The sequence below is a fragment of the Alexandromys fortis genome, unplaced genomic scaffold, assembly GCF_014885135.2.
Source record: "Alexandromys fortis isolate MF-2015 unplaced genomic scaffold, M_Fortis_MF-2015_v1.1 scaffold_12, whole genome shotgun sequence".
Lineage (NCBI taxonomy): Eukaryota > Metazoa > Chordata > Mammalia > Rodentia > Cricetidae > Alexandromys > Alexandromys fortis.
The window spans coordinates 18906758-18929280 of record NW_026067937.1 but is presented as its reverse complement, the minus strand read 5'-3'; the positions used below and the strand labels follow the sequence as shown (position 1 = coordinate 18929280).

The window sequence follows — 22523 nt, the reverse complement described above, 5'->3', positions numbered from 1 at the left end:
TTCCTTATTCTTCTCTTTCCTTCCCCCTTCTATCTCTTGCTCTACGGTACTGCAGATGCTGAAACCTGGGCCCTCTCAATGCTAGACACACACTCTGACATGTCCTGATGCCCCGACCTTCTAAACTCCTAGTGTGACAAAGTCACAAGGGAAATGAATGAAGACAGGTGACGAAGATCATTTGTTCTCTTTTCACCATTTCCTCTTTTTAAGGGTCTCATTATGTGGCCCTGGCTGGCCTGGAATTCATGATGTAGGTCAGACTTGCCTTGAACTTACAGCCATATTCTTGCCCCAGCCTCCAAAGTGCTGAAGTTACAGGTCAGAGCCACCATGATCAGCTCCTCCCTGGACTCCCTTACCAAGAGAATGACCTCACTCTTCTGGCTGGACCACAGCTGCTCTGTCTGCATCGTCTTGTTTTCAGTAATATGTGTTGATGATAACGATTGTAATTCAGATTGCAAAAGATCATGAATGACTGAACAGTATTTTAAACACCCGATCTTAAACGAGAAGTTTTAAAAAAAAGATTCTGCCCAAATCTTAAGCAGTATTTATGATGGTGTCAGTGGTAAAACTGAGAGTATGGGTTACAATTAAGAAAGGAAAATTGTTGGAGAAAGAGAAAAAGTCTCTAGACAGCGAGACCCACCAGACTGTGAAATAGGTTTTCAACTGTGTGATGGAAACACTCCCCGGGACATCCTCGTAGAGATGGGGGTGAGGATGGACTTTGCAAAGAGAGTTCTGCACTGGTGACTGGAGCTGGGGGTCAGGAGATGGGCTGGGGACCAGCTGTGGGCCAAGGAAGCGCGTTAGGAAGGACGGTGGCTGGGGTCCTGGGAGGGGAAAAGCAGAAGGCAGCAAGGGAGCAGCAGGCAAAGCTGTGCTGATAGAAGGGGAACATGGGGACACACATAGTGGTATCTAAAGGTGGGCGAGAGAGACCACAGGAACCAGTTGGTGGCTGTGGCAAATGTGCCTGGGTGGGCAAACTACCTAAAGGGGGGCTGCATGATCAGGAGGACTTCAGTGACTGCTGGTGTTATGGAAAGAGAGGGTGAAGTGTGACTCCTGAGCACCAGTTACTGTCCCTAACTGTCCCTTTCCTCAGTGGAGTGGTGAAACCGGACAGAGAGAATTTCTTCCGCTAAATCTAGCCTTGGAAGAGAATGGATATTCTCAACATTTGTAGAATGAAGGAAAGAAGGATGGATAACACCTACAAGGCTGTGATAGCTGGGAGGGGGAGAAGGAAGGGGGGAAGGAGAGGGAGGGAAGGAGGGATTGGTGGAGTGTAGATGGAAGTTTCTGTCTTGCCTGGTCCCACAGCTGTTCAGTTCCAAAGAAACACACAGAGGCTTATATTAATTATAAACTGGCTGTCCTATTAGCTCGGGCTTATTATTAACTAGCTCTTACAACTTAAATTAACCTATAATTCTTATCTATGTTTAGCCATGTGACTTTGTACCTTACTCAGTGAGGCATTCTCATCTTACTTCCTCTGCATCTGGTTGGTGACTGCAAACTGAGCCTTTCCTCTTCCCAGAATTCTCCTATTCTGGTCTCCCTGCCTAAATTGGCTACTGGACAATCAACATTTTATTGAATCAACACAAGTGACAAATCTTTACATGGGACAAGCATTATCCCTCAGCAGTGGAGGAAGAGAGGAAGAGGAGAGGAAATGAAGAGAGGAAGGGAAGCGGAGAGAAAGGCCAGGCACTGTAGACCTGGTCCAGTCTCCAAGGGTGCACTCCAAGAATCCATTCCCTTCATCCAGCACCCACATCCAATTTTCCACACCTTCCAACAGCCCGTCCAATTATAAGCCAAACCAGAGCCCTCCTCAGTCAGCCACTTCGCCCAGGCCCGGCAGCTGCCCCCCAAGCCTTTAGCATACAGTCTCTTGGGGGGCATTTTAGATGCCAGCCACGCACAGTAGTCAAAGCATAACTGTGAAGACAGGCACTTTACAACAGGTTGTGAGAAATTAGAAGAGACACTCTGGAACCAGGACACTCACAGCAAAAGAGCTTAGAAGAACACAGATTCTTAGTTTCCATACATTCTGTGTAAACAAGTATGTGTACATGCTGATGCTCACTCTCACAAACACAACTATCACAGAACAAAACATGTGTGTGTGTGCGTGCATGTGTGCTCATGTATGTGCATACATGTGGAGGCCAGAGGTTGCTGTCAGGTGTCTTACTCAATAGCTCTTTACCTAATCCTTTCAAACAGGGTTTCTCACTGAATTTGAGGCCCATTGATTTGACTAGACAAGCTAGCTATTGAGCCCCAGGGATCACTCACCTTTGGTCACCCCAGTACTGGGGTTACAGGTACAGATCACCATACCTGGCTCTTATATGATTCAAACTCAGGTCTTCATGCTCAAGCATCACGCACCCTATGGAGCCGTCTCCCCAGCTGCTAAGCCTGCATCTTAAGTAGGATTTGCTTTGAAAGTATTTCTTGTACCCTATTTCATTTTTTTCCCCCAAATGCTAGCTGAGATGTGCTAAATTGGTCACACGGCCTGCTAATGTCAACGGGCCAAAGCCTACAGTGTGAAAAGCATTGACATGGAGGCTGTAATCCAATTACCGCATAACCACAGGCAACACTCAGTGTTTCTTAAAGGAGGGAATTCATGACAGTGGTCTGATCTCCGGACCCCGGAGACGCAGCTTGGTCTCTGCTACTACGGGAGGGGCAGATGACTACAGCTGCTGGGGGCTAAACCTTAGGGTTGAACACTGACCCATCGGGCTTTTCCTCGTCTGTTGTCCCTCTCTGCAACGTGCAGTGTTCTTGTTTTCAGAGTTCCTTCTGGTCCAAATCGCTCAGATAAAAGATAAAACTATTCCAGCCCCTTACTCCCCGCACTGGCAGACACAGAAAACCACTTCACTGTCTTTAAGTCCCAGCAGGCCATTAATCTGCTTCTTTCTCCCCTTCTTAGCAGGTTTAGGATGGGCCTCTGCCATTCCTTTCTTTCTCAGTGCACTGGCCAAAGTCCATCTTCCTCCTCCCACTGATGCTCAGGATATCAGTAATGTGTCTTTTTTCTTGTCCTTAGTGGACATGGCCAGCACTCACAGGGATTCTTCATCTCTTCCCCGAGAGCCTGAAAATCCACCTATGGCTAGTCACACCTCATCTGTCTGACAGCACGTGCCACCAAGACCAGGACCCTGGGACATTCCTTTCCAATCCTGGCCTCCTCTCCTGTTTCTGAAACTTTTCGCAATAGGTTTTAATTAGGGGGTCCTGCAGGCATGAATAATTTAATAATCCATTTGATTTTATTTCATTTTACTTGTGTGTGCGTGGATCTTTGTGTGCACAGGCATAGGTGTACATATGTGTGTGGGGGGGCAAAGTGTCATTCTGTCATTGAGGGTCATTGAATGTGTCATTGAGAGTTGTTTCCTAGATATCATCCACCGCTTTTCAGGGAAGGGTCTCTCCCTGCACCATGAAGCTTAAAGTAAGTAGAGGCTGGAGACCAGCAAGCCCCAGGGATCCCCCTGTCTCTGCCTTTCCCCTGTTGGGATTCCCAGAGTATGCTACTATGTCTGATTTTTGTATGTGAGCTTGGGGATCTAATTCAGGCTCTCATGTTTGTACAGACCAAACCATCTCCCCTGCCCTGTCTTTTATTTTTTTATAAAACAAAATAAAACAATCTTTGCAAGCCTTGGGGAGCAGTGCTGATTGCTGTATGGTCTCAGCGGGGAGATGGCCATCTTGTGCAGAGAGTGCTGTGGGAGGGGAGGGGCGTGCCCAAAAGAATAAGAGTTCGGAGAGAGTGCACTAGGTTTTAGTCCCAGGCTGACATTTTCCTGCTTAGGGTCTCTTAGTCTCTCCAATCCTAAGTTTCTCCACCAACAAAGTAAGGCTAGCACTATTTACTTCAGCAAACTAACAGTTTCACCCTCAGCGAGCGACTGGGGATGCTGACAAGGCAAGGTACCAGCCAGGTTGCTGGGGTGGGGGTGGGGAGTCTAAACGAGTGGTCTGTACACCAATCTCCTGGACAGTAATACACGTGGGTGTGTGAGGGGGCTCCTCTCTACAACACCAAGATTCCCATGTGAACTGACAGACACCAGTGTTTGAGAGACACCCACCTGCATGCACCCTGCAGAGTCTCAAAGTTTCCAGTACACCCAGAACAGTCCACAGCAACCTGAAAAGACTCAAAGGTAATTAATTTATTTGGACTTGACCTTGAGTTTCAACAGCCAGAGAACTGGAAATGGGGAGAGTGGTGTCGAGTATTAATCTCATGTGTGTCCCCAGCAGCGGCAGCTCTGCTCTCTGGCCAGAGCCTTCACTTGAGACCACAATTCCAGAGTGGCCATGGGCATCCTTTCTCCGTCAGTAGAGGAGTGCGCTATAAAACCAGGAGGCTTTACACGCTTCTCAGCTAAAAGCTGAACATGCAAACTGACTTTTAAAACATGAACTTTTACTTTCTTTTTTTATATTTTAGCCTTAAGTGCATCATGCAGCTCATGTGTGATAGTTTTAGAATACAGCCTCTCCTTTCTGTTACCAAACCACCTTATGTTATCGAATCTTTGGCACCAGTATCACGTTGTTTATCTCTTCATTCCCTTCATATGTGTCCCTGTCCATGGACACCCATTCTATGGCTGTCCCCATAGAGGGACACCAATGGGCTTATTGAGTTGCCAAGGGACTACGGCTTCTGAAGCTGGAGAAGTCCAGAAGGAGAAATGTCCCTTACCTAATAACACGAAAGAGTTAGATAACCCCACCACAGGGTCCTGGCTTGTCTGATCTATGAGGGGGCTGAAGCCACAGAACAACTAACTTCCTGAAACACTAGGGAGCTGGGGTACCTCCTAGAAATACTCCTGAGCCCAGTTTACCTGTGAGAGAGGAGCCACAGCTGCCATGGAAATGTCGGTAATTAGGGTTCTAAATGCCTTCCAAAGGCTGAACGTGAGAAGCCCAGACACCTGGGCACAGAGGCCTTTGCATAATCCAAGCATAGCCTCATCTACAGACCTCCTGAGCGCCAGGAAAGAGTTAGTATGTGGAGAACCAAGGACCTCCCCTTGGATGGCAGACTCAGAGGAGGCGGCAGCCCCCACTGTGGGGAAGGAGGAAGTCTCTGGCTTAGCTCTATTCTGCCCCACTCCTCCTATGGACAGAAGACATGGTGACTTAGGGAAGACTAGCAAAGAAGACTCATCTGGACCAAAGAGAAAAGACAAGATCTACACTTATGAGGAGGGAGGGTTCCCTCACACGCTCGTATCATTAGACATCGCCTCTCGTTGTGCCCAGCTGTCACAGATGTGCTCAACTCCGTGGGAGAGTATGCTTGCCACAGGGAGGGGCCCAGCATCCTTTAAATAGTCTGTTACTGCAGCCCAGTGAGTGACACGGCCCTCGGGAAGGGAAAGATGAGCTGAGAGGACAGGGAGCCTCACTCAGCAAGCAACAGTCAAGGCACATGTCACAGCAAGCCACCACTGGGAAGGGGCGTGACCACCAGGAAGGACAGAGCACACAGGAAACTTTGGCAAGGGTGGAACAGGAATAGGGGGGGGGGACCGCACAGCCCAAGACTGTCCTTGATGCACACACAGCCTTGCTAGAATAGTATCTGCAGTGCCTTGGCAGAAACCTTAGCAATAATCCCAGGTGCATTCCTCACTGGCTAACAGGCCCCCACCTCTCCCAGCACAAGAAGTCATGACCCCGATTCCAGACACAAATACTGCTTCTTTCAGCTTCTGGGTGTAAATGATGTTTGGATTTCAAATAAAAGTTACAGGATACTCACACATGCACACCACACACCTACACATGCACACACTCATACACCTATAGACATACAATATAAACACACCACACATGCATACATGCCGCACACACGCAGAGGAAAACAACCTGCTATGGAGAGGCAAGTCAATCAGCAGTCATGGCAGAAATGAGCCAAGGAAACTATCACACAGGATTAAATACTGATGATTAAGTGGTTCCCAGCAAGGCTAGGGCGTTGTGTGAGGGTGTGTGGTTCAAATCAATAGCAGTTGTAGAAGACACAGGGTGGAAATTCCAGACGTAAATACAGGAACAGCAATGAAGAATGCCTTCAATGGGCTCATCAATAAAATTGACCTACATAAGGAAATTGTCTGAGTGTTTCAAAGTAGGCTAATAGAAAAATGCCACATAACTAAACATATTTGCTCAGATAATAAAAATATCCAAGACCTGCAGGGCAGTACTGAGCATCCCAAATCTCAGAGGAGAGAAAAGATGTATTTGAAGAGATAACGGCTGATATTTTCCCAAATGAAATGAAACCTACAAAATATCAATCTTAAGCCCTTATAGAAGGGCTGGTGATGCCTCATTTGGGAGCACTTGCTGCTCTTGCAGAGGACCAGAGTTCTGGTCTCAGTTCCTGCATCGGGTGTCTCACAACCTCCTGTACCTCTAGCTTCAGGGAGTCCAGTGCCCTCTTTGCCTTCTGTGGACAACTGCATGCATGTGCAAATACCCCCATATATATAATATATATAATATTTAAAAACATGCCTACAAAAAGCAAGCACTATAAATAAAACACATAGACAGACAGAGAGAGAGAGAGAGAGAGAGAGAGAGAGAGAGAGAGAGAGACCTGGCTTAGTCATATTCAAATTACTGAAAATAAAACGTGAAGAAACAATTCTTGAAGGCAATCAAAGGAAACGAGAGCCTATGACACACAAAGAGAGGAAAAGACAAGGATTCCAGCAAACGTCTTGTGGAGAATTTTACACAACAGACGGCGGTGGAGTGGGATTTTTAAAGATCTGAGAGGAAAACATGTCATTGTGGAAATATGTGCTGGTAAAAGCAGAGAAGCAATCAAGATATATTCAGGAAAAACACTGGAAAGAATTCATTAGCAGCACACCTGCTCTCTGAGAACCATGAGGCGTATTTCATTGAGAGGAGAGAAAGCCAGGCGAGAGCTGCGATCCGCACAAAGGAATGCAGAGATGACATGACAGAAATGCACAGTTATCTCTGCCCATCGTGACTGCCGCAGGAAATAATTGACTACTATAAGTAAAAATTGTGGTTCTGTGTGTGCGCGTGCACTTGTGCACGCATGCGTGTGCAGTTTCATGCAAGCTGAATGTGCATGTCTGTACAAATACCTGCAGAGACCCTAGTGGGAGTCAGATCCCCAGGAGCTGAAGTTCCTGTGGTTGGAGTCACCTGGTTGGGGTGCTGGGAACTGAACTCCAGTCCTCTGTAAGAGCAGCAAAAGCTCTTCACCCCTGAGCCATGTCTCCAGTCGCTGGGGTAACGTATTCCAGGCTGACAGAGTGTGTAGAAGAATATGCCCAGCAGTAACAACAGCAAGAGCAAGAGCAAGAGCAAGAGCAAGAGCAAGAGCAAGAGGAGATGGAGTTAAAGCCATACATCTGCGGTGTGGGGTTGCAGCTTCTTAGCCATCACAGATGCTGGGCATCTTCCCATGTGCTTGTCAGCGTCTCTAGGAAAATGTCCATTCAACCCTTTCGCCCATTCCCACTGGGTCAGTTATTCTTAACGTTGATAAATTAGAAAATCCTTATCAAATGTCATTTGCAAATATTTTTCTTCCTTTCATGGGTGGCCATTTCATTTTCCCAGTGGCATTCTTGATTTTGGTAAGTAACAGTTATTCATTGTTTTCTCTTCATATAATCTACACTGGATGTCTGTGCTGGTTAGCTTTTTTTTTTTTTTTTTTTTTTGTCATCTTGACGCACACTAGGGTCATCTGGAAGAGGAGCTTTACTTAAGAAATGAGCTCCCTTAGATTAGTCTGTAGGCAAGTCTCTGGGGACATCTTCTTGACTGATGGTTGGTATGGGTGATGCCATCCTTAGGCAGGTGGTCCTGGGTCATCTAGGAAAGCAAGCTGAGCAAGCCATGAGGAGCAAGTGAACACACAGCATTCTTCCACGGTCACATCTTCAGTTCTTGTCTCTGTGTTCCTGCCCTGTTGGAGTTTTTTTTCCTCTCTCTGGATTCTCTCAATGATAGACTGTGATTATGATGTGTAAGCCAAATAAAGTCGTTTATTCCTAAATTGCTTTTGCTTGTTGCTTTATCATTGCAATAGGAAGCTAAGTAGAACAATGTCATAGGCAGGAAAATATTATCCCACCCAAAGGTTTAAAGAGTGTATTCATTTATTTCTATGTGGATGTGTGTGTGTGTGTGTGTTTATGGGTTTATGTGCACCACATGTATGCAGGTGCCTGTGGAAGCCAGACGAAGGTATCAGATTCCCTGAAATTAGAGTTACAGGAGGTTGTGGGTCACCCAATGTGGGTGCTGGGGACCAAATCCAGGTCTTCTGCAAGAGAAGTAAGTGTGCGTGACAGCTGGACCATGTCTCCTACCCCAACGCTAAGGATTATTCTTCTGTGCTCCTCTCAATAGCCTACGGTTAGAGGGGAGTTAGACAGATAACATCTTGAGTGATTGGCAGGCTGTCTTGTGTGACGTTTTTCCTGGGTGCTGACAGCACATACACCCATACATACAGAGAGACACACAGACAGACACACACAGACAGACACACACACACGAAGTCAGACAGACAGACAGACAGACAGACACACACACACACACACACACACACACACACCAACTTACCTTAAATAGGGATGACAGACAGATGACGATAATGATTCTCTCAAAGTTCAATGTGCTGAGCCTCTGAGCTCCGGGGCTGCTTGCAGGAAGAGTAGGGATAACTCAAATGCAGTTGCATCACCAACAAGCCCATCCCAACAGAGAGGGAGGCTCGTGAAAGCTGCCCCCTGCCCGACTCCGAGCCCTCTGCCAGGTATACAGTCAGCTCAAGGGGTCCAGATCTTTTCTCAACAGCTCAGCTGCCCAGCTCCTCGCCCCGCAGCTGTTTACTGACTCTAACCCTGGGGACAGGTCCCGGCAGCTTGAAAGTTTCTGCTTTCCCCTGCGTACGAGTTTCACAAACTTCCCCCCTCCTTCCTGGAAGGCAAGTTTCAGTTTGGAGGAGGTTTTGATACAATGCATGCCAATCTGCAGAAGTTGGCCGGTGTGATCCACAGCAAAACCAGACAGACACGGATGAAGGGAGAGGCTCCAGGCTTCCACGCTGCGTTCAGTTTCCTGTGGGCTCAGCTCACCTGTTGGTGCTTTTAGCCGAGGCAGCGTCTAGGTGCGTGCTTCAGCCTCGGAGTCTCAGCTGGGTGTTCACGTGCCCAGGACAAACTGTGTTTACAGTTATTTGTATGGCCCACATCCAGCTCACTTGTACTTTTTGGCAAACCCTTGTGTCTGTTCTCATAAAGGACCTGAGTTTATAGCTTTTCAGGGCTGGCTTTGTTTGTTCTGTTATTGGGATGCTTTGGACTCATGGGATGGCTTGGGGAGCCTTCCTTCATCATGCAAACTTTGTAAGCAATTGAGGAGGCTTGCATGGCTTCTTTTTTTAAACATTTGTTAGAGTTAATCAGGAGATAGCTGGAATCCATCTTTCCTCCACGGGAATTATTTATTTAAGAATATTTTTAGTTTATAGTTCTATAATGTTACTCGTTCTAGCTCTATTTAGACTTCTATTCTTCCTCCTCCTCCTCCTCCTCCTCCTCCTCCTCCTCTTCATATGTGGGTGGGATGGCTAATTCTAGTCACCAACATGACACACCTGGGGAAAGGGAACCTCAACTGAGCAACTGCCACCATCAGATTGACCTGTGTGTGTGCCTGTGATGGCAATTTCTTGATTGCTGATTAATGCAGGAGAGCCCAGCCCAGGGTGGACAGTATCATCCTTACATGGGCCTGGGTTATGGAAGGGGGTTTGCAGAAGCTGGCGTGTATTTACAGCTGTTGAAGATATTTAAATATGACCCTTGAGAAGCCTGTGTCCACGTGTGGATGTGCACGGTCCGTTAACACCTGTGCTGAAATTTATGTTGCAATGTCTTCTTGATAAACTCCAGTTCTGCTTCCTATGGGCTCGTCTTGACTTCATCTGAGTGGAGGTTTCTGAGCAGAGCTCCTTAGGCTGCTACAGCCAATAGCAGGGAGCTGTGTCTCCCCCTTCCATGCCAAATGGCACTGTGACAAACACAAGCAACTCTTTGGGAATACTGTCAGTAGACAAGGAGAGTAAGAACTTCTGAAACCCACCCAATTAACAAGAACCTCCCCCAAAACATCTAGAATCAAAAGCAACAGCTTGAACAGTATTCATTCAAGAGAAATGACCAACTCTAAAAACAGTGGGTGGGGGCTGGATAGAATGCTTGAGGTTAAAAGCACTCATTGCTCTTGCCGAGGACCTGAACTGGGTTCTCAGCACCACAGAGAGAGTCACAACTGCCTATAGCTCCACTTTCAGGGAATCCAGGGCCCTCTCTTGGCTTCCTTGGTCACTAGGCACACATGTGATACACAAATGTACATGTAGACAAACACACGCACATAAAATAAAATAAACAAATAAAATTAAAAGTCAGTTTTGTAATGGCGTGTTTGTCCCTTTCTTAGAACCATCTCCACAGCTCAATGGAACACAACTGTGAAGCCGGCCAGAGTGGGCAGCAATGGTTTCCATCCTATCTAATGCTTGGCTCTATGGGTACTCAGAAAATAATACTAAAGAAACAGTTTATGTCTTCTGAACTTGGAGGATGCATGGTTTCCCTGACCTGGAGAGCTGCAACAGTGGTCCCTTCTTATCCCGAACAGCTCAGTGCTGGGTTTGGCTCATGCCAAGTGCAGGGTAGAGAGCCACTCACTCTGTCTCCATGCAGACGAATAGCTCCCTGGTGCCTGCCCAGCGGCTTACACACCAACCGTAAGGGATGATTCCTACAAACAAGAGTGGACTGTGCCTGAATTACACTCCAAGGCTTTGTCACAAAGAGCTGCCAGCAGTCAGTTCTGAGTGGGACTTTCTTAGGCTCCTGGTCAGGAAAAGTGATTTCAAGAATTATTGATTTTGTCTACAATATCTACTTCAATATTGATTTAGCTCACTTTCCTAGATCTCTGAGCTACACATTTACATCCACAATCAATTTAACAATGAGACTGAAACCTTTTAGAAGCCCGAAATGCATTCCAAATAAAAGACCTAAAGCAACAATGAAGGAAAACTTTGCCCTCCAAGGCAGTTTACTGTGTTAGATTCTTTGGGAACTGTGGAACGATTCACTCTCTTGTTTATGAATATTTGTTGAGAACAAAGTCTGCTCCAGGCCTAGTGCAAAATGCCTGGGCTATAATAGCAATTAAGGTAAGCTTGGCTGCCTTTCCTCTTGGGAAGAACTCAAAACCAAAAGGACAGAGATCTAGGCCACCAGAATTGCCTCCCTCAGCCTTTCTGGATAAGCAGATACACACAGCAATCTCTGTTCACCTGCACCAGACGTGACTGTGGCCGTGGATTTGGTTAGCTCACTGTTCACCTGCACCAGACGTGACTGTGACCATGGATTTGGTTAGCTCACTGTTCACCTGCACCAGATGTGGCCATGGCCATGGATTTGGTTAGCTCACTATTCCCACATGCCTCCTTCAGTGCAGCGCTCATGGTGTGTCCCCCACTTCTTACTCACCCACCTGGGTGTTTCTGGACAAACAGTCCCACTCTCCTCAAAACCAGCTCAGCTTTGAATCATCAGTCATTCTTCCCATGATTCTAGGAGGGTTGGCACCATCATTTTCAGTCTTAACTGATTTGTTTTAATGACTGGTTTTACAGTCCTATTAGACTATAAGGTTTTTAATGTGAAAGAAATGTCTTCAACCGGCCCAGCACTTAAACAAATAGCAATTGCGTGAAATCAAGTGCAATAGCATCCAATGTAAAATATGTGGCCATAACAATTAGAGGCCATCTGTTAAGCTGGCATCTTGCTGTAAAGGAATGAAATTTCAATTAAGTTTTAATATGGGAAAGTGTAAGTGACAGACCCCATATGAAAGTGCACAGCCAGTGAACTGTGCAGTAGAGGAGGGGCTGTTGCACGGTTGATGGGTTGGATAGAGTCCCCTGATGGCAGGCTTCATAGAGAGCATGCCCGTCCGCCAGCACTTGGCTGCACGTACTGTTGGCGAGAACGGAGGCTTTGGAAGCGATGCCCATATGGAAGGTAAATCGGAATGGTTGTGTGGCACAGTCTAGAGTCATGTGGTTAGCGTGTGATTTGCCACTTCCGCTGGAGGCAGAAGGAAATCATGCCTGAGATAAAAGGATGGCTTGGGCTTGCCTCACGCGCAGGCGCCAGTTTGCATCCTCAGAGCCCATGGAAAAAGCTACCTGCAGCATTGCTTCTCTGTGATCCAAGCAGAGATAAGATGGAGGGGAGGAAGATCCTTGGAATCTCCTGGGTCAGAGAGCTGAGCCAACAGGGCACAGCTCCAGGCCAATGAGGAGCGTGTCTCAAAGCAAACAGACAAAAAAGGTAGAATGCACCTCTGACCTTTGTGTGGGTTCTTGCAGATATTCTCATGTGCAATGCATGTGCGCGTGCGAACACATCACACACACACACACACACACACACACACCACGAGGGATGATTTGGAAACAAAGAAATGAAAGTCATACGTCAGCATTCCCTAAGAGCTGTTTGATTGCCTGGAAGCTGCACAGCCGTGGCCCGTGGACCACTTCTCAGTCCTGGGGCCTGATGCCATGGCCCACCAGTGGTTCACCTGTGGCCTTGAGCAGACCCACCAGGGAGAGTGTCTAATGCTACAAAGTCCCAGGACAGGCACCTGAACTACTACTAGTGGGAACATCTGGGCTTATAGAGTTGTTGGCTGTGTGGTAATGGATTGGACAAGGCCCTTGTTTCTGAATTGTTACTGTTGTATCTATTATGGCCAGGGCTTGTAAGAAAGAAGGAGGACACCCAAATTCTAACTCCTCAAGTAGTAGCCCAGGGAGCTGTCAAAATGAAGCTTAGTTCTCTTCCCCATAACACAAGTTAAAAATAATCTAAAGCTGCTTCTCTTTCAAGTACTTCTGAAAAAAAGCCATGTAATTAAATAGAGCCCTCATACATCATAAGAGGCTCGGTCTGCAGCTGTGGACCTCAGGGAATTCTTTAAACTCGTCCAGGATTTTTGCTGACTAATGTCTGTGTGGGCTAACAGCCAGAACCCAGCACTGGGCACAATTTGCCAGAAGCATCTGTAGCTGGGTGAGGTGTCCCGCTGGGGATTGCCTTCCCAAAGGAAATTCTCCAACGTGGCCTTAACGATTGGTCACATCTTCCAGCTTTCAATGAAAAGGGATTCTTGTCTTTTCTTTCTCTTCCCCTCCTTCTTCCCTCTTCTCCATCCTTTCTTCCTCTCTCTTCTGTTTCTTTTCTACCTCTTTTTCTTCTTGCTTTCCCTCCCCCACTGTGTGTGTGTGCATGTTTGCATGTACCATGTGTATTTGTATGTATGAACACCGGTACACATGTGTGTGTGTGTGCCTATGCTTCTATTTCTTTTCATCTTCTTCACTGATTGAGACAGGCTCTCTCACCGAACCTGGAGCTTGTTGATTAGGCTAGGCTGGGTGCCTGGCAAGACCCAGGGGTCCTCCTGTCTCTCCTCCCACTGCTAGAATAGCAGGTGCCCACCATCTTGCCTGGCTTCTAGATGGGTGCTGGGAATTGAACTTAGGTCCGATTGCTTGCTGACAAATCCAAGCCTGACTGAGCCATCTTCCTAGTCTCTGGTATTACCATTTAAAAAAGAATCAGTTGACCACAATACTAACAAAAAGAAGGCCTTTTCTGATATGTACAATGAAGTTGGAGGGTAGAGTAAAGGCACACTCCTTCAGGGTTGACTAGAAAACGCTGTGTGGAGTCTCTCCTGGTAAGAAAAAGACTAGTTCTAGAATGCACTGGAACACAGACGCACGTCAACACAGCAGATGAACTGTGCCTTAATTTCTAGTGATTTCATAATGGAGGAGAAACGTACAAACAGGGACACACACACTCAGTTCTGCAGTCTGCAGTCAGTCTTTTCTGACAATTGGTACCCCGTGAGTTCCCACCTCTGTCAGCACATGGAGAATTCCCCAAATCCAAGAGTGTCCATGTCCCTTTTCCCATCAGCCCATCTGCTCCCCATCCTCCCAGGCAGCCACTAATCCTATCCAGGCCTAAAGAGTCATTCAGCTCTCTGCAGAGCGAAGTAAATGGAACCTTTTCGCGTGCGGTGGGCTCCTTACGTCCTGTGTGATAGATAGCTCAAGGGTTCCCATGTGATGTGTGTCACTCTCATTGCAAAGGAACGCTGCGGTCAGAAGTCAGCTTTATTTACTGTGTGTCCCCAGGGACAGTGATAGGCTTTAAAAGGTGACCCAGTCAGTAAAGTCTTTGCCTTGCAATCGTGAGGACTCAGATCCTGGGGCTTACTGGCCAGCTCGCTTAGTCTATTCAGTGAGTTCCAGACTAGTGAGAAACCTTGTCTCAAAACAAAACAAAGAAATCCAACAAACAAAAAGACAAACTGGAAATTTAAAATTATGATAGACCCTAGACACCACGATGGTTAATCTCCATTGTCAGCTTGGCAAGATCTGTAACAATCTAAAAGACTGAGGAGACACCTTCCTTCCTTCCTTCCTTCCTTCCTTCCTTCCTTCCTTCCTTCCTTCCCTTCTTTCTTTAATAAATTTGTTTGTTTGTTTGTTTATCTTACATCCTAGCTCAAGTTTCTCCTCCCTCCTCTCCTCCCACCCTCTCCTCCCCCCCCCTCCTCCCACCCCCTCCTCCCACCCCCTCCTCCCACCCCCTCCTCCCACCCCCTCCTCCCATCCCCCTCTGTTTCCATCCCCCAACCACTTCTCTGTTTCTGTTTAGGAAAAAACAGGTCTCCCATGAGTATCAACAAAATATGGCATACCAAGTTGCAGTAAGACTAAGCACCACCCCAAGGCTAGGCAAAGTGACCCAATGTGAGGAGTAGGGTCCCAAAAGCCAGGAATTAGAGACAGCCCCTATTCCCACTGTTAGGAGTACCTCATGAGGATCCAGTTACACAACTGGAGCATATATGCAGGATGCCTAGGTCAGCTTCTGGGTATTTCTATGAGAGTATTTCAGAGAGGAGTAACTGAGGAGGCCACTGGAATCATCCCATGGCTAAGGCCTGGGGGGAAGAAAAGAGGAGAACAGACAGAGAGCTGAGCACCTTTCCTGTCTTACTGGGTGTGAGAAGGGGCCAAGTCCCAGCGGCATGTTCCCACATCCGTGGAGGGAATGCACCGCTTCAAACCCTGAGCCGGAGTAAATCCGTTCTCCTTCAAGACATGTCTGCCAGGGTCACTTAGCACGGTCATGAGAGAAAGAACGGATACAGTTCGCGGGGAGCATGCTGGTCCCTCTGGAGTCACAGGCAAGTTCAGATATTATTCGCTGACTTCGACTCTCGCCGTGATCTGCCCCATTTTAAAGCACCTGCAGAGCTTTCCAGTGTGGCCTCTGGTGTGACCGGAAGGTGGTGGCATCTCTTTAAAGTTTTGTCCTGACCAATGTCACCACTTGGTGCTTATCTGATGTTAAAAGACACCAGAGAGTAGATGGGGCTGGGGGGGGGGGGACTGAGCAACAAGCAGGGAGGTAAAGCACAAGCCTGTTAGCTCACCAGGGAAGGCACAGAGCTCCGCCTCAGGATCTCCGGAGGGGCTTCGAAGCTGCAGAGGGCAGAAGAGCTGGGTGCTTCCCACCTGTTCAGATTCTAATTCCCAGGAGAGCAGGTGAGGGCTTGAATTAGGCCAAAGCATGAAGCCTGAGCTGGGGATGCAGGTCAGTTGCCAGGGTGCCCTGGCCCCGTGTTTGGTCCTAGCACCGTGTGAGCATGGGCATAGCGGTGCACTGTGTAACTCCAGCACTGGGGGTATGGGAGCTGGAGGATCAGGAGCTTCGGGCATCAAGAGGGAGAATCATGAATAAGATGCAGAGATACAGCCAGAGAAGTTTTCCTTTCTTCTTTATTTTTTAAACCAAGGTAGAACTGTTATTTTTATATTTACTTTTAAAATGCATTTTTTTTCTTTTGAGAATTTCAACACAAAGGAAACTTCTTTCTGGAAGAAAGGATGGGTATCTGCGACAGGCTGGGCCTCAAGCAGCAAGCGTGTGTGCCAACAGAGCCATTTCTGGTTTTCAGCCACATCGTATGGCTGCTGCGTGTGCCACACAGGAATCTTGGCTTTGCCGAATCTATCTGACTGGAAAGGTTTCGCTGTGGCTGTTGATGACTCTGTGTATCTCAGGTGAGTCCATTTCCTGGGAACACTGGAACCCAGGGCCATCAGAAAATTAGAAGGGGCTAAGAGCTGGGATTCAGTTAAAAAAAATCTCAATTTTTGCTAAGACACCTCTTTCCCACTTCCTTCCCCTTCTTCCCCTTCCTCTCCCCATTTCCTTTTGTTCTGCCTTCCCTCTTTGCTGCTTCCTTTTTCCCTTCCTTCCTCTCTCCTTCCCTTCCTTTCTCAGTTCCTCTCCGTTCATTCCCCCCTCTTCTCTATTCCTCCCCCTTCCTGTCTTCCATTCATCCCTCTTTCTTTGCAAGTGCCCACCTTTCCCCACCTCCCGCAGTTCCTCCCTCCCTTCCTTTTGCAGCTGACTGTGAGATATCTGGTGGCAAAGGGCAGCGCCCTGCAGCCATGCTGCGCTCAGCAATCCTTGACCTCAGAGAAGGAAGCAGCCTGGGCCCTTTGTGAATTAGAAACAGCAACCAAGAAGGAAGAAGAAAATCCCAGATCACAGAACAGGTCCCATCTAGGAATCTTCATTCAAGCCATTTTGAAGAGAAATGCTTAAAAACCACAAACATACACACACACACACACACACACACACACACGTGCACACACACGCACACACGAGAGTTGCTACCATATTATTAAAGAATAATACAATAGAGGGCTGTGAGCGGAGCTCTGGAAGCTTCATCTCAACACATAACTGGCTGTGGTTGGGAGCAAAATGACTGTAGAATTAATCACTTTAGCAGCATCCTGAATATGTACGCTCAGTCTCAAATGCAGGGCACAGACAAAGATTGTTTGGCTCACACAAAAAAATTGAACAATTGTACCCCAGCTACAATAGAAATTACTGAACAATGCTAAAGGCTTGTAATTTTCTAATTTTCTGCTTTTGTTCTGTTGGGGGGGATTTGAGGATGTTTGCCAATAATGCAGGAAATCGTTCGTGGCGACACTGGTGAAGTCGATCACACACTGTCTGGATGCCACAGCTGTAGTGACTACCAACACCTGGGTCAGCTGCTCCTGCAGGTCCTTGACGGCTTCCGAACTCCAGCTCGGGGTCCATCTCCATTGGGGTCTTTGGAGCTCTCATTGCCCAGAGATCACCATATGTCAACTAGCCTCTTAGGGGATGGGAAAGAAGCCTGGGTATTTTCCCCCAATCTATCCAGGCAATTCAGAAAGCGTGGAGGGGGTGGAGCTATGGAAATTGGCAACACCTGCAGTTCCCCCGCGTCTGCAGCACCTGCAACGTGCTCACAATTGTCTGTAACTCCAGTTTCACGGAATTTGTCGCCCTCTTTTGGCCTCCTTGAGTACTGCCCTCACATGGTACACTATGGCAATTTGCAACACCTGCAGTTCTTGTAGAAGCCCGTGTCCTCAGCACCTGCACAGCACAGTGCTCACAATTGTCTGTAACTCCGGTTTCACAGAATTTGTCGCCCTCTTTTGGCCTCCTTGAGTACTGCCCTCACATGGTACAGATATATACACTCACCCAGCACTGAGGATACGTGTGCGAAGCAGCTGCTACCATCTCTGTGTTCCCAGAACACACTCAGCCATGGGCTTAGGCTTGGGGCTCCCTTGAGAATCTCAAAAACTGCTGTTGATTGCATTTTCTTCTACTTGGTAACCTCACTTCAAACTCCCCCGGGTGGAGAAAGAAGGGTTAGAGGCCATGGGCTAAGCAGGTGCCTTGGCTTTCCGGAAAGTTCACTAAAATGAAGTTGCTGCTGCTCTCTTTCCTGGTCACCACTTGACCGTTACCCACGGTCATACCAGAGAGGAAATTAGTAGCCGGTCTTGCCAGACGAAGATTTGCCACATGGCTGTTTCCAGGGTCACTTCCTCTATGTGGAATGCAGATCTGCTAGGCCCTGCCCTCAGCTCTCACCTCATACTGATCCCTTTCCAGCCGGGCTGGTCCATCCCTGGTCGCTGTCTTCCACGAGTCCTTGGCATCCCTACATCCTGATGGCTGGGCACCGGAGCATATGTGACCCCAGTTCTTCTGAGAGTCTGTCTGAGCTGAGCGGGACTGGTGTGAGGGAGATTTTCACAAACAAACGAACAAACAAAATTACAGGGATGCTTGGCTTAGAGACAGAACAGTCTGCTAAGACCCTACCGCTCAGAGCTCAGGTAAGGTGTCGGCTCACAGCATAGGCCAGAGCCCCCTCCCCACATTGTGAAGCTTTCTCTCTTTCTAACCCAGCCCCTGTCCCCTGCGTTAGCAGAGATCTCCAGAGGGGCAGAGCCAAATATGCAATATGTATTAGGATACTTCCGGAGGGGCTGGGTAGCCTAACAGTGGCTATCTGCATGCTGAGAACTTCAACAGAGAACTTTGAAACTCTCACTCCATGAAAGTAGGTGCAGCCCCAATCTGGCACTGAAGGCTTGGTGTATGCCCAGAAGAGGTGAAAGAGGCTGGCGTTTGATGTCACTGAAGGATGGTGGTGGCAGCAGCCACCAGGCACACTTTCTTAGGAAGAAGGGAAGGTGGAATAGCACTGCCTTTTCCTGGGACCGTGGTATATCTGGGCCACCCAGTTTGTGGGCAGCAATCCCCTCTATCAGTCACTTCTGGAAAACACCATCAAAGAGGTGTGTCTCCCAGGAGATTTCAAATCATGAAATGATGATGAAGATGAACCACGACACAACCCTAGTGGTCCTGGGAACCCACTGCTCTAAACCATATAAAAAGATCTCATGACAACATCATGAGCAACTGTCACTCTGAAGAGAGCCTCGGGGGACACAGTCTGTCAGCTTTTGTTTAATGAATTGGTGGATAGGAGGGTTTCCCGCTGGGGAGCCGTCAATCCCTCTCCCCAGGGGTTCTGATGGTCTCTAAGCAGGACCTCTGTGTGCATGATCTAGTGGCTGTAAATGAATGGACTGACGAGACATGGGGTACACGGGGTCACAGCGCCGTGTGTGCTGCCTGTGTGACTGCATGGTGTCTGTCTGTCCTTCCACCTTCCAGCCCGGCTAGTCTCTCATGTGGACTCTAACTCTCCTGGCAATGTCCTTGGTAACTGCAGCTGATACCCACTGCTCCTTCTCCAGGCTGCTGAGGCAGATTGGCAGGTCCTCTCTGACAGGTGCTTAGAGCCAGAAAATGGCAACTTCTGGAGAAGCTTCCTGTCTTCCCAGCATCCTGCACGCCTGTTCACCTGAGTTCCCACCCAAGGTCTCAGGTAGACAAGTCTCCCACCTATGGACTTTCGGCTAATGTACACCCTTCTTTATTTATCAATATTACCAAATAATTCTTGTAGCTGTCAATGAGTATACAGTTAGTGAAAAATTATGAAGAGTCTTGATGACTCCTTCCCACGGAGAAGGCAAACAGGGCCACGGGCTTTCTCTTCCTTGCCTAGTCCTAGAGGGTAAGGATGCAGGGGCTGGAGTGACCCTCTTTCTCTGCTCCTGGATAAGGTGTGTCACACACATCCAGGGCATGCCACAGCGCCACCTTCAGGTGAAGCTGAGAACTGCTGGGCACTTTCCAGGGGACAAACGCTGGCAGAGGGACACTGTTGGGTGCAGGGCTCAGCTCCCCGTTTGCATGCATTCAGGCATTGACACTATAGAAAGAAGGAATTGGAAACTGCATTTCAGAAAGCCATGCGGACGATGTGTGCACACAGCTATGTAGGTTAATGAGATGCAACTTATACACATGCTCAGAGTCCACAGGGCAGGGAAGTTGCAGGACAAAGCAAGACGGTAGAAAGTGAAGTAGAGGCTCTCCCCCGAGGGGACAGAGTCTTCTGAGCTGAGGGGCAGGGCTGGTCTCCTCACGCTTCTAGAGGAGGAACTCGGGACAGCAGGAAACCTTGAGACTGAGAGTGGCAAGGAGGGCTGCAGAAGCCAGCAAGTCAGGATGCAGGATGCTGAGCTCAGTGTGGATGCCCAAATGAACTGAATGCTTCTTAAACAAACCGTCAGTGACGGCTAATACTGTTAATTTGACAGGCTCCGGGATCACTCAGGAGAGAAGCCGCTGTCAGGGTATGACTGCGTGGATGTTTCTAGACCGCCCCTGACTCTGGGGTTGCCACGCCGTGGAGCAGGGTCCTGGACGCAGGACAAAGGAGAGAAGGCTCTGAGCACCAGCGCTCATCTCTCTGTGCTCCGTGGCTGCAGACGCCATGTGACCAGTTGCCTTGCTGGCTGCTGCCTTGACTTTCCCGCTGGGATGGGCTGTACCCTTGAACGAGGAGCCCAAAGCATCCTTTTCTTCCTTACGCTGCTTCTTGCTGGGCATCTTCTCACAGCAGCGAGGAAAGTGGCTAATCCAGCACCCTCTCTCAGCTGCAGCAGGCAGGGGAAGCCGAGGTCGGACTGGCTGGGCACCGCCAGCAGGTGTTGGTTCCTTACTATTAAACCTAACTTGACTTGTCCTGTTTCTCAGGAGAATCCCACTTGGGTCCTACCTCTGGCGAGTGCCTCCTGGAGCCATTTCCCCAGCCCCTCCATGGGTTCCATTGCAGTCCACGCGTGTGGCAACCCATGAGATTGCAGTGACTGCCTCAGGCCATACACAGTTAGAGCAACCAGGGCTAGGGCTGAAAGCTCTGACCTGACACACGGCTCTGTTCCCTGTGGAGAAGGTAAATGCCAGCAAGCAACAATGGCCCCATGCCACACTGCTGGCGATGGTTACAGGGCTCTGCTAACCCACTGAGAGAGACCAGGATGGAGCCTGTCATTCAGGAAGCCAAAGGGAGCCGGGAAACAATTTGACTCTGTGGGGTTGGGAGAGGCCTCGGAAGCAGGGCCTGGATACTTCCGTACCATGCAGTTTCTGAGCTCTTATTTAATAAGAGCCAAAGAAAAAGTCCAGACCTATAGCATCTTACAGAGTTTCTCCTTTATAGACACATCTGCATGCTCACAGTGGGGCTGGGATCGTTAGCCGGTGTGCCTCTGCTGCCACTGTGATGTGGTTCCTGTTAGTTCTCCTGGAAGAGGCTTTTGCTCTAGTTTAATAGGACTGCTTAACTTTGAACCAGGGTGCATTTGTTGTGGGGTACATCAAAGCCTCAAGAAGCAGTCTGGGGGTTCCCAGAGGTCTCCAAAGGCCTCGGAAGCATTGGGCCGTGACGAGGAGGAAACACGCTCATTTCCGTGTTCACCAGTGCTGGGCTGCATGGCAGGACCATCCTGCCAGGCTTACCGAGGCTGCTGTGCAAATGCCTCGTCCTTACTTTGAAGTGAGGTGATTTCGAACACCTTGGGCCAGGGCTCCTGGCTAGAGCCTGCGAAGGCATCAGAAAAACCAGATTCCTTCTGTCTTCCCAGGCTGGCCTCACTTTACACAAACAAATGGATTCATTGGAAGACATAGTGATCAGCTGGTGAAATGACTCATAGTATATACCCCCCACACACACACATGAAATTTAAAGAAAAACCTTAAGAAATGGTGATGAAGAAGCCTGTGTGAATGCATGCGGAGGCTGGGGGACAACCCCCAGCGGCATTCCTCAGGTGCCGTCCACCTTGTTTTTTAAGGCAGGTCTCTCCCTGGCTGGAATTTGCTGACCAGGCTCGGCTGACAGTCCAGCGAGCCCCAGGAACTCCCTACTCCACCTCCCCAACACTGGAGTTACAAGTGTATATACTACCAAGCTTAGCTATTGACACAGGTTCTGCAAATCAAACCCAGGTCGTCCCACTTCAAGGCGCGGACTCTACTGTGTGAGCATCTTTCTGCAGCCCCAGGTGGTTGTGACATGACTTGCTTTTATGCTGTTTTGGCACTGAAGTAGGAACCCAGGGCCTTGTGCATGCTGGGTAAGAACTCTACCACTGAGTCATATCGCCAGCCTGTAAAGAGCATCCGACGGGAGGAGAAAGAGACTCTTGAAGGAGGGGTAGAAGGTCCGTGCCCTGGGCAGGGCTAGTATTGGAGAAGTGCATGACTTTCCTTCCTCTTCTCCAGTGGGACCTGAGAGACTTTGCTCTCCCGATAGTCATGCAAGAGGGTTCAGAGAGAGAGAGGTGAAGAGAAGGGAAGGAGAGCAAGGGTCACCATCAAACTCCTGCATAGTGTGAGGTACTCCCATTCCCCATGTGAGGTAAAGGAAGAAGGGGTCTGTGTTTGATAGGGTTTTTATTACTGTGAAGAGACACCATGACCACAGCAACTCTTATAAGCAAAATG

At 48.4% G+C, this 22523-nt stretch overlaps 1 long non-coding RNA gene across 3 annotated transcripts in view; it reads right to left on the bottom strand.

Annotated features, from left to right (window-relative positions):
* LOC126504601 (uncharacterized) overlaps positions 1-9275 on the bottom strand; it is a 47083-nt gene extending 37808 nt beyond the window's left edge. For 2 of the 3 annotated variants that reach the window (XR_007592665.1, XR_007592663.1), the window contains exon 1: positions 8707-9275. This is a non-coding gene — a long non-coding RNA (uncharacterized lncRNA). Of the gene's footprint in view, positions 1-4148; positions 4208-8706 lie in introns of all 3 variants that reach the window. The other variant, XR_007592664.1, reaches the window with a different exon arrangement.
* Positions 9276-22523: the final 13248 nt, after the last annotated feature.